We start from the raw sequence: 12,153 nt of genomic DNA, 5'->3' as shown, positions 1-12,153 counted from the left end.
CTATCAGGGCAGAAATCAGAGTGGTTAGCCAAGGTGATTGATTGAACCAGGACTCGTACCAGCTTTGTTGGGCTTCCCTGTCTTTCTGCCTCTGGGCCAGTCTGTTCCGGAGTTCTGCCATGGAGTCTCTCACGACTCCCGTGTGGTCTGCATAGAAACAGCACTCTTCTTTCAAGGCGGCACACAGGCCCCCTTGCTGCATGAACAGGAGGTCCAGGCCCCGCCTGTTCTGCAAGACCACTTCTGAGAGTGAGGAGACTGACTTCTCTAGATAGGAGATGGATTTCTCGATCCTCTGCAGGTCCTCATCAATCGTTGCCTGCAGTTGGGACAGTCCTTGGTGCTGTCTTGCTAGGGCTGAGACACCCGTGGCCGTTCCTGCTGCTCCCAGGCCGAGCAGCATTGCGATAGTTATACCTGTCATTATTTCTCTTTTGTGGATCCGGCTGCGTCCCTCAAGAAGATGGTACATCTCTTCATCTGAGTGGTACAAGACCCTAGGAACAATCAGAACTTGGACACAGAAGTCGTTCGAGTCATTGAATTTGGGAAGGAACACACAAGGACTCACTCCGGATCGCTGGCAAACCCACATCCCTGATGCGGATGGGACTGCCCACTTATTGTTTTTCCTGTTCAGCCTGCCAATTTTGGTGCAGATGTTACCTCCCCGCTTAGCTAGGGTTGAATTGCCAAAGCATCTGCCTCGGCCTGTGACTTGACTCAGGGTGATTCCTTTGCGAGGGGTGTCCCATCTGCACTGGTGAGGGGCGTCGGCTGTGGAATAACTGAAGGGAGTGTCTAAAGCGACTCCTTCGTAAAAGGGGGGTTTGACATCGTAACAAAGCCAGCAGGATTCGGTTAGGTTAGGGTTGGATTCGTTCAGGGATACAAAGGTAGCTTCTAACATACGAAGGATTGGGTCTGCGTCTGACCCGGTTAAGCGACTCATCTGAAAGGTTTCCGCTTGACTGGTCAGGACATTGCTGACCCCTGTGGGTAAGGTTTTGGGGTAGGTTATGTTTCTCCCTTTCGGCACGCTTTTAATCACTTTGTTGGGTCCGACTGCTCGGGGTGCTGACGGCTGGAGCCTGATAATTTGCACGTTCACCCTCTCTTTTGACCCTTGAAGGACCACTGTCCACGTTCTGCCTGTGGCCCAGCTAGGGTGGTCTGGCTGCAAGACCGTCATGTTGTAATCAGTGCATGCCCGAAAGTTAGGGATTTTAATTTGGTTTCGATGGTGGTTTTCGCGAAAGAAGAAGGGTATTCTGCAGCCGATGGGTGCCCAGGTGAACTGTAAGAATTTGTCTGGCTCTTGTGGATCCCACCCAGGCCCCGACGGTCTGGCATCTGTGACTATGGTTTCGCAGCCCCAGTGCCCACAATATCCCCACCCTGGGTGATTGCAGTAGCTTTTCCCAGGGTTTGAAGCTGGGCACCAGTAGGATAGGTACGAGTGTTTGGCGTGTAGGGAATAGGGGTTTGCCCTTGGCTGTCCTGGAAACAGGTCGGTGATGCGGAGCACGAAGGATGGAGTGTTCGGTGTGGTGATTTCTCTGAGTGCTTTGCCACTACTAAGGTGTCGCATGACCCACCTGAAGGGCTGATGGGGGTAGTGATCTGGGCTGGCTTGCCCTCTGGCGACAAGCCCCAACAGCAAAATCACACAGAAACACCCTTGGTGCGTGGGTCTCACCCGTGCGGGTCTCTCGGGTGCTGCCTGACGGCTTGGTGGTCTGTCGCTTTCGTCTGGAACCGGAATGTACGCATCACGAGGGCGTCCCACGAGCAGGTCCTGTAAACAAAGACTCGCAATTCTCGTCAGTCTCATTCTGCTCGCTATGAAGGTCCGGTTTAATCGACTTAAGTGGACACCACCTGATTTTGCCGTCCTTTTTGACAGCTGCGTACCCTCTCCCCGTGAGCATCAGCCTCCAACCCCGTCCCCACTCGCCTAGCTCGTTTCTGATTACCACCTGTGGGCCCTCTTCTAGCGTTCGAGTGGCCCAGTGTTTTTGGACGGGACTGTTTGTTTCGTCCCCCCTAGGGAATTGATTCAGTGCCAGCAAAGCAGTTGCCAGCATACATGCCTGATCTCCTGGGGGAATGGCATTGGCAAAGCCCTCTGCTTTTGCCAACACTTCTATCTTGGTTTTCAGGGTCTGGTTTGCTCTCTCAACTATGGCCTGCCCGGTACTGTTGTGTGGGATGCCTTGCACTAACGTGATGCCCCATTTCGCAGCGAATTCCTGTACTTGTTTAGAGATGAAATTGGAGCCATTGTCCGTTTTGATCTGCTTGGGGATACTAAGCCAAGCCATGGCTGTCAGCCAGTGCTGAATTGTGTTTTTGGAGTTGGTTTTGGGGTGCTGTGTGGCTATGATCGTCCCGCTATAAGTGTCTACTGTCACTGCAAGCCATGCTCGGGGCTTCATCAGGTCGCACCAGGTGAAGTCCGACTGCCAGATTTCTGAGGGCTTGAGAACTCTCGGGTTGACCCCACAGGTCCATAGGGGTGACTTCTGGCAATGAGGGCAGGTGGCTACCACATGTTTCGCGTCCGCCGTCGGGATTCCGCATCTCTTTGCCAGTGCTTTGACTCCGATGTGGAGCGACTCGTGCAGTTGACGAGCTCTTTGCAAGGTCCAAACGCCTTTTGCTGCGGTGTCCGCTTTGTCGTTGCCGGTCTGGAAGTAACCTTTGACTGGGTCATGGCTGTTGATGTGGATGACTGACACGGTGCCCTGTCGCGAGGAAAGTGCTTCTTCCAGCATTAGGGCTGCTGCTGATGTCGACACTCCTGGTCCTGCCATGGCTAGGCAGAGCCTTGCCACGAATATAGAGTCCATTACGATGTTGAGGTGTTCGTCTTGGAAGAGTCCGCACGCCAAAACCACTGCTGCTGCCTCCAGCTGTTGCACTGACAGTGTGGGGTCACACGCTTTGACGCAGTGCCATTGCTCTCCTGCCTACCACACTGCTGCTGCGGTTGAAGTCGTGGAGGAAGCGTCTGTGAAGACCGTTGGTCCTGGCTGCGGTCTGTCCTTGACCTTCGGTGGCACGTCCATGTCGACTACGGTCAGCAGCTTTGTCTAGGGTGGCTTGGAGGAGTAGGAGATTTCTCCTCCGAAACCGGAGAGAGCAAGGGCCAGGTACTCTGATATTGTGGCTGACTCCGAGGTCGGCTGCTTGCGAAACGGAAGGTGGATGCTTGTCGGCTCTGTCCCTAGGTGTTTCAAGGCGAGTCTCCTGCCTTTCATGATGAGACTGGCGATGCATTCGATTCCTGGGGAAAATGCACATGCGGGTCTTCCGAGGACCACCCATTGGATCGGTCGGGCCTTTTCAGCGAGTCCTTGAGCCAGTGCTCCCACTCCCCCCTTCGGTGTAAAGTGGACGTACAGGTCCAGTGGCATGGCTGGGTTCCATCTGGCAAGCGTGCCAGTGGACATCTGGTTTTCGATGAAGTCGAGGGAGCTCGTTGCTTGCGGCGTCAGCTCCTTGGGATCCCAGGGGTTCTTCCTTTTCAGGAGGTCGTATAGAGGGTCATTGACCTCGGGAGGAATCAGGACGACGTTGCGAAGCCACTGCAGTGATCCCACCAGGCGTTGCACGTCGTGGAGCGTCTCGACTTCTCGGTTGATCTTCATCTCAGGGGGTGTCACGTAGGAGCTTGTGATTCCTACTCCCAGGAAGGTCACACAGGGTCCTCTCTTGATCTTTGCACTCGCGATCTCGAAGCCGTTGGCCTGAAGGGTCTCTGTGATTGTGGTCACCAGGTCATCTACTTGGCTTGTTGATGGTGCTGCAACCAGGATGTTGTCCATGTACTGGATGATGGTTGCGGTGGGATTGGAGTGTCTGACTGGCGTCAGTGCTTTGTCCACGGTGATCTGGCATATGGTCGGACTGTCGACTAGGCCTTGTGGAAGCACTCTCCATTGGAAGCGAAGGTTGGGCCGCTCGCCGTTCCGAAACGCCACGGAAAAGGCAAATCGTTCTCTGTCCTCAGGGTGCAGGGGTATTGAAAAGAAGCAGTCCTTGATGTCCAGTACTGCGCACGGCTGCCCTTCGGGGATGACTGAGTTCGCGGGTAGCAGTGTCTGGACTGGACCCATGGGTCAGATTGTCTTGTTGACCTCTCTCAGGTCGTGGACGAGACGATAGCCTTGTCCGGACCTCTTGGGGATCACGAATACAGGGGTGTTCCATGGGCTGGTGGAGGGTTCTATGTGACCCTTTTGCAATTCGCGGTCGACCAGTTCCAGCAAGGCTGCCATTCGAGGCTCTGTCAGGGGCCACTGCTCAACCCATACAGGGTCTGATGATTTCCAAGTCAATTTGATTGGCAGCGGGGGGTGCACGGCAGTGGCCCTCAGGATAAATTTGTAATCCGAAATCCTAGCAAGGAAAGAACATCCCTTCCCAACAGGGGTGGAGAATTTTGCAAAATGTAGGGGTAGATTGCTACTTTCTTTTCTGGTCCCTTTTTCGTGTGAAGTGTTATAGCCACCAGCTGGGCACTTTTCCATGCCCGGGACTGCCCCCCCACTCCATTCACTGGAGGGACTTCTTTGATTTGCCAATGTCCGGGCCAGTGTGCTTGGGGAATAATCGTGCAGTCTGATCCCGTGTCCGCCCAGAACTGAAACCCTATGACATGTGGATCTTGACTACCATAAAGGTGGCATGTCCCCCACACCATCAGGGGTTCCTTCCCTATTTTCATGACCAAGGCCACCCAGGGATCCCACTCTGGGACGTCCCCTGCTGTTCCTGTGACTCCGGCGCGGCTTGTGGCGGTGGGGGGTGAGAGGGTATTGAGGGCGGTGCTGCGCAACTCTGCCATTGTATTTCTGGAGGGGATGCAAAGTTGACTGCTCCCTGTGGGGGGATAGGGTATGAGGGTCCCCTGCCCCACTGGGGGTTGCTGTAGCTGGGCCGCTGCATGTTCCAGGTGGGAGGGGGCTGGATACGGCCTGGTTGCCCCCTCCCTCTCCCGTTTCCCTGAAACCTGGATCTGCATTCCTTAGCTAAATGCCCCTTCCTTCCGCACACCCAGCATGGCCCCCTACCTCCCCCTTGGCGTGGTGGAGCATCTGCTGATAGGCGCCTTGGCTGGGGGCAGTTTACTGCCAAGTGGCCTGCCTGGCCGCACTTAAGGCACGCCATCACACTGGTTATTGCGGTGTGAACTGCTGCTTGAATGGGAACTAGATGTTCCTCCTTTGCAACGTGTCTGATCATGGCAGCTATATTGGACCCCTGCGGCAGTGACCTTAAAATATCTTTGGTGGCTGAGTTACATTGCTGGCGTAGGCAGTCTGCCAGCATGGGACCATTCGCCTCTGGGGGTAACGCAGAGGAATCTAATGCGGCCTGAAGTTTGTCCACAAAATGAGTGAAACTCTCACTCTCACCCTGTTTTATGAGAGACCACGGGGATGGTTTAGCTACCACTTTAGAGGTGTCACGGATGGCTTCTCGAGCAGCACGGGTTGTTGTCATAACCTCATGGGCACGCAAGCCCTCAGCCTGCGCCTGAGGGGTGATCATGGTGGGGTCTGTGCCCATCAGCCTCTGTATGCTGGAACCGTGCAGTGGGTGGTCTGGCCCCGTTACCAAGGCTAGCTGTTTGAGGCAATTGTCCTCCCATTCTTGTTTAAAAACGATCATTCCCGCACCATCAAATATCATTCTACACGTCTGCTTAATATCAAAGGGAAGCATATCGTCCCCACCAAAAAGGCCGTCAATAAGGGTGCGAACCATGGCAGAATTAATTCCCTTATCCGCAATCGCTTTAACAATTGCCTGCACATCTTTTGGATTAACCGGTGAATAAATCCTTTGGTTTCCGCCTGCCCCCCCCACACGAACCGGGAACACCAGAGTGGCAGACGGAGCCCATTCCGCGCAAGCCAATTTTATTTTCCGCCAGTTTGTAAGCGGGATTCGGTTTTTCTCTGGTAACCCCTTCACCCATGCAGGAGCGCTGTGGCTAGTGACCTTACATGCCGCTGCTCTCTCTCTGTTTGAGCTAGAATCTGAGTCGGAATCCTCTGACCCTGTCTCGGGCTCCGAGCTCGAGTCCGAGTCCGAGCCGGAAGTCGAGTAAAGAAGCGCTTCCGGGCTGCTCTGCCTTTTCCTCGGGCTCTGACCCTGCCCCTTTCTGCGGGGGTCGGGCCGTTCCCTCCCCCTGGGGTCCCCCCGCCTCCTGCTGGGGGAGGTCCTTGCCCTCCAAGGACTTAATTTGAATAAAGCGCTCTGATTGGTCTTACGCGCCTCGGCGGGGGCCGCCCCGTCTCCCCGCTCGCCCGCACATGCGTTGTTCAGCGGGCTGACTGCGTTTCCGCCCCCCGCCTCCTCCTTTCCACCCTGACCATGCGGTCCGGCGCCATTTTCAAACGCATATGGTGGGGGGGCGTTTCTATCGGTCCTTATGGGGTCCGACATTCTGGCCGCGTTCCGCGCCTCCTTCGCGAGCGCCTGCCAGAACGCCCGCGTGTGCTCCCCCCCCCCGATGGTGAGTCCGCTCCCTGAGGGGGATCCAGCGTTCGCGCCTCCGCGGGCCGGCCCGGGTCAAGCACCTCCGCGGTTTGTGTCGCCGCGCCCACCCACAACTGCGGCACGGCTAATAAACAAGCTCGTGCAGCTTTCCAGGTTTCTTGCTCTTGTCGAGCTTTTTTCAGAGCCTGGACAACTCTGCCCCACGATTTTAGGGCTTTCCCTGAGCCCAAGGACATAGCGTCCTCCGCCAGGGCTTTTGTACAGTTATCCCACACGTCCGAATGTAGGACGTCCACGGGGCTTTCAATAGCCCCAAGATTAATCGATCTCGTCAATGCGAGAGTTAAATCCTTAAGTTTACATTCTATACCCCATTGCGCATGCATCTCTGTTACGACCTTCGCTGTGGCTTCCATCGTCCAAGCTGGTCCGGGAGGCGTCCCCCCCCAGCTGCGATCAGTCCCGCTGTCGCAGCCGCCGTCCTCGTTCCAGGAGTGTCCCCGTTGGCCGGGCGCAAGCCGCTGTCCCGGGTTCCGGCACCAAATGTTGCCTTCTAGATCAAGGCAGGCGACCTGGTTCTGAGGTACAGCTCGACAGCCCTCTCTCTAGGGCTGTTCGGGCCAATGACACACACAGACACCAATGTGGTGGACGGTCAAAAGGCGTTTATTACTTCTTCTCATGGGGTCTTATAGTCTTAGGGGTCTCTACGTCAAAAAAGGGGTTTGTCCTTCTTACCTATGGTTAGTAGGGAATGGAAAAGTACTGGGTAAGGGATGGAAAGTTACTGGCTTCTGTGGGGCAACATTCCTATTGTTAGTGGGACCACATTCCTATGTTAATTTCTTATCTATGAGTACCTGAGGGTCTTATCTATGGGGAACCGTGGGTCCTGGCTTTCCGTGATATCGCGAAATCTTCCGCCGCGCCTCTTCCCTAGCTACCAGATGATGGACACACCTCAAGAAAGAAATCTTGAGGGAGAAGGAGCAGCCTGTGCCTCTGTGCTAAAGTTGAGCCAGCTAATTCTTGTCCTGGCTGGCCATGGAGCTTTTGTGGGAACTGAGGGAAAAAAGAGGGTGCATCATCTTTGGACAGAAGATCAAGCATTTCAGGAAGTGTTTAAGGATGTTTTTAGGTCATGCAGAAAGAAAAGTAGAGTGGTAAAAGGTTAATTAAAACCTAACACAGCCACTTGTGTGAAAAATACTAAAAAATGTTTTAAAATGAACCAAATAGCAAAAGGAGGGATAAGTAGAACATCTACTCTTTATTGGAGGCAGTGGGGAATACAATAAGTAAGATAAGGAAAAGCTGAGCTGCTTAAAACCTTCTTTGCCGCAATATTCAAGAATGAGTCAGGTTGTCCTCAGGACGAGTGTTCTCCTGAGCTGGTGGATGGGCACAGGGAGCAGAACAGCCCCCCTGTAATCCAGGAGGAAGAAGCTGGGGACCTGCTGAGCCACTCAGATGCTCACAGGTGTCTCTGGGAGCAGATGGGATCCATCCCAGGGGGATGAGGGAGCTGTGGATGAGCTCCCCAAGCTGCTCTCCATCATTTACCATCAATGCTGGCTCAGCAGGGAGGTCCCAGGGGACTGCAGGTGCCACTGTGAGCCCATCCCCAAGAAGGGCTGGAAGGAGGATCTGGGGAACTCCAGGCCTGTCAGCCTGACCTGAGTGCATAGCAAGGTTATGGAACAGGTCACCTTGAGTGCCATCCCAGGGCACCCACAGGATGGCTGAGGAATCAGAGCCAGCCAGCGCGGATTCCAATGTCTGCACTGATGATCTGCATGAGGGGACTGAGTCCAGCATCAGCAAATCTGCAGATGACACCAAGCTGGGTGTGAGTGGGGATCTGCTGGCGGGTAGGAGGGCTCTGCAGAGGGCCCTGGACAGGATGCATCCAGGACCCAAACCAGACAAGGTGAGGTTGAACAAGTCCAAGTGCTGGGTCTTGCACTTTGGCCACAACAACACCTGCAGTGCTACAGGCTGGGGAAAGTGTGGCTGGAGAGCGGCCAGGCAGAACGGGACCTGGGGGAACTGATGGACAGCAGGCTGGACATGAGCCAGCAGTGTGCCCAGGTGGCCAAGAAGGCCAATGGCTCCTGGCCTGGATCAGGAATGGTGTGGCCAGCAGGACAGGGATTCTTCCCCTGTGCTGGGCACTGGTGAGGCCACACTTCGAGTGCTGTGTCCAGCTCTGGGCCCCATATTTCGGAAGGCCATGGAGGGGCTGAAGTGTGTCTAGAGAAAGGCAACAAGGCTGGGGAAGGGGTCAGGAACAGAAATCTGCCGAAAAGGACCTGAAGGTTTCCCAAATGTTTCCCAAATGGTGCACTCAGCAGTGTCCACACTGCAGCACTGAGCTCCTGATTCCTCAGGCTGTAGATCAGGGGGTTCAGGGCTGGAGGCACCACTGAGTACAGAACTGACACAGCCAGGTCCAGCAATGGGGAGGAGATGGGGGGGGGCTTCAGGTAGGCAAAAAAGCCAGTGCTGATGAACAGGGAGACCACAGCCAGGTGAGGGAGGCAGGTGGAAAAGGCTTTGTGCCGTCCCTGCTCAGAGGGGATCCTCAGCACAGCCCTGAAAATCTGCACATAGGAGAAAACAATGAACACAAAACAACCAAAACTTAAACAGACACCAAGCAACGAAATCCAAATATTTCAGAAGGTGGAGTGTGAGCAGGAGAGCTTGAGGATCTGGGGGATATCACAGAAGAACTGGCCCAGAGCATTGCCCTTGCACAGGGGCAGGGAAAATGTATTGGCTATATACAGCAGAGCAGTGAGAAAGGCACTGGCCCAGGCAGCTGCTGCCATGTGGGCACAAGCTCTGCTGCCCAGGAGGGTCCCGTAGTGCAGGGGTTTGCAGATGGACACGTAGCGGTCGTAGCACATGATGGTCAGGAGGGAAAATTCTGCTCCAATGAAGAAGAGAAAGAAAAAAACCTGTGCAGCACATCCTGCATAGGAGATGTCCCTAGTGTCCCACAGGGAATTGTGCATGGCTTTGGGGACAGTGGTGCAGATGGAGCCCAGGTCGCTGAGGGCCAGGTTGAGCAGGAAGAAGAACATGGGCGTGTGCAGGTGGTGGCCGCAGGCTATGGCGCTGATGATGAGGCCGTTGCCCAGGAGGGCAGCCAGGGAGATGCCCAGCAAGAGGCAGAAGTGCAGGAGCTGCAGCTGCCGCGTGTCTGCCAATGCCAGCAGGAGGAAGTGCCTGATGGAGCTGCTGTTGGACATTTGCTGTCTCCAGACATTGGAACCTTTTGAAGAAAGAATTACAGTGATAATTGAGGGGAGGTTTCTCCAGAAGATTCAAAGCCCTTTCTCATAGACCCTTTCTTGCCACTAAACACCTCCCCCTGTCCATATCTAGGAGATCTTCCTTCAGCTTTGTTGCTAGGGCCCTGATTGCTGCCGGCCAATGTTGTGTGAGGAGCTGGACCTTGGCCTGCAGGACACCTGGGAGTCACCCTTAACCCCCAGTCAGTGCAGGGGAACAGTGAGGGCAGGGGCCAGTCCTGGTGTTGGGACTTGGATAAAGAATGTTCCCCTATGGCAGAGGAGCTGCCTGGGTGAAGGGATGGGGGTAACAGAAGGCAGAATGAGAGATTCTGCTGCACCTGGGGAGAACAGAGAGTCCAGGAAGGCAGGAGGATTGTCTGAGGCCTAGTGCAGACTGAGGGGAGCTGCTCTGTCCCTCTCTCCTGTTCCAGCTGCCCTGCACTTACACCTTTGTGAGATCCACTCCCGTGTTACCCTGGACAGCCAGGAGACACTGCTGAGAGCAAAGGGATCCCTGGCTCACAAAGTTGCCTGAGGGCCACTGTCCTGCCCTGCTGCTGCCTGGCAGGGGCTGGGCAGGGCTGGGCAGGGAAAGGCTTTACCTCAGGCCCTTCTCTCTCCTTGCCTTTCCCAGGTGCTGCTGGCATTGCTGAGGGGCTCTCTGCCATGGCAGTTGCATCTGCAGGGCCAGGCCCAGCCCTTGGGCTCCTCCTGTGCAGGCTGAGCACAGCAATGGGGTGTCCCACCCTTTCCCAGAGTCAGGAAAGTGGGCTCATTGCCAGCCTCCCAGGCTGCCCTGCCCAGAGCTGCCCGGGCACAGGGAGCTGGGACACCCCATTGCTGTGCTCAGCCTGCACAGCAGGAGCCCAAGGGCTGGGCCTGGCCCTGCAGCTGCAACTGCCATGGCAGAGAGCCCCTCAGCAATGCCAGCAGCATCTGCGAAAGGCAAGGAGAGAGAGAGTGGGACCTGAGGAAAAGCCTTTCCCTGGCCAGCCCTGCCCAGCCCCTGCCAGGCAGCAGCAGGGCAGGACAGTGGCCCTCAGGCCCTGGTCAGCAGGGAATGGGCACATGGCCGCAGAGATGCCCTTCATCTCTGGGGCTGCTCTGCCCGCCCAGGAGGGACTGAGGGCCCTGAGCCCCCGGGCTGAGGGCTGTGCTGGCTGCGAGGGGACACAAGAGCTGTGCTGCTCAGGGCAATGTGTGCCCTGCAGGGCAGGCCCGGCAGGTGCCACATCTGCCCTGCAGCAGGGCTTCCCTCAGCACTACCTCCCTCCCTCTCTGCCCACGGCTCTGCTGCTGGAGCTGTTCCAGCCCCAGCTGCTCCTGTGGCCCCGGGCTCCTTCCCTGCCAGAGCTGCCAGAGCCCAGCCCAGCCCCTAGGCCAACCCTGCCCTGCAGCTGCTGGGCCCTGCAGGGATTAAAGAACAGTTACCCCAGCCTGGGCATCATGGAAAGGTGATGCTGCATGGATCTGGAGGCTGGGCAGGTGCAGGCACTTGCTGAGGTGCCCAGGAATCCTCAGGGTGACAGTTTAAGTGCCTCAGCCCCTGCTCTACCCTGCACAGTTAATTTTCTATTGCCGCCAAGCTGAGCCAGGGAAAAATGAGAGCACAGATTCAGGAAAGCAGAGACACAAGCAGGAAACTCCTACCCTGAATCAGCTCATGACAAGTCCCCTCAGAAATGAGCTGGACATGAGCTGGAGTTCTGAGCAGCCCTGGCTGCAGCCCCAGCTTCACCCCCTGCAGCCGTCCCTGGCAGCAGGAGCCGTCCTGCCCTGTCCCTCTGACAGTGCCCAGGGGAGCCCTGCTCTGCAGCACATCCACCCCAAAGCAGAGACAGCAGCAGAGCCATCCTTACAGTCACATCAGTCCTGTCCTAGGTCAGCTTCAGGGGATGCCTCCAGGAGCACAGGGGACATTGCCCTGCATCCACACACTCACCATGCACAGGGCTGTAAAGATCTTTCCCCAAGTGAAGTCTCAGCTCAATGTCTTCCCAATCCTGATTGCCTTCAGCCTGTCTCTGCCTGGCTCCTGTCCCTGCCGGCAGAGCCCTCAGCCCTGCTGGGCTGGGAGAGGAGCTGGCCCTGGGAAGAGCTGTTCCTTTAAAGCTCAGCAGCACAGACACAGCACAAGGATTTAATGAGCCTCTGGGGATTTGGTGTTGTTTACATCAGACTCAGTCCCTGAGAGTGTCTTCAAAAAACTTCTCAACAACTCAAACTTAAAATGGAACTTCAAATTTCATTCAAGTTTTAATGGGTCCCGCTGAGGAACATGACTGAGAAAGTGTCTCCAGGTTCCAGTTAGAGCAGAACATTGGAGGCAGTGATGACA

This window comes from Melospiza melodia, unplaced genomic scaffold (assembly GCF_035770615.1).
Source record: "Melospiza melodia melodia isolate bMelMel2 unplaced genomic scaffold, bMelMel2.pri scaffold_28, whole genome shotgun sequence".
NCBI lineage: Eukaryota > Metazoa > Chordata > Aves > Passeriformes > Passerellidae > Melospiza > Melospiza melodia.
The sequence above is the reverse complement of the archived record's forward strand: the minus strand, read 5'-3'. Positions refer to the sequence as shown.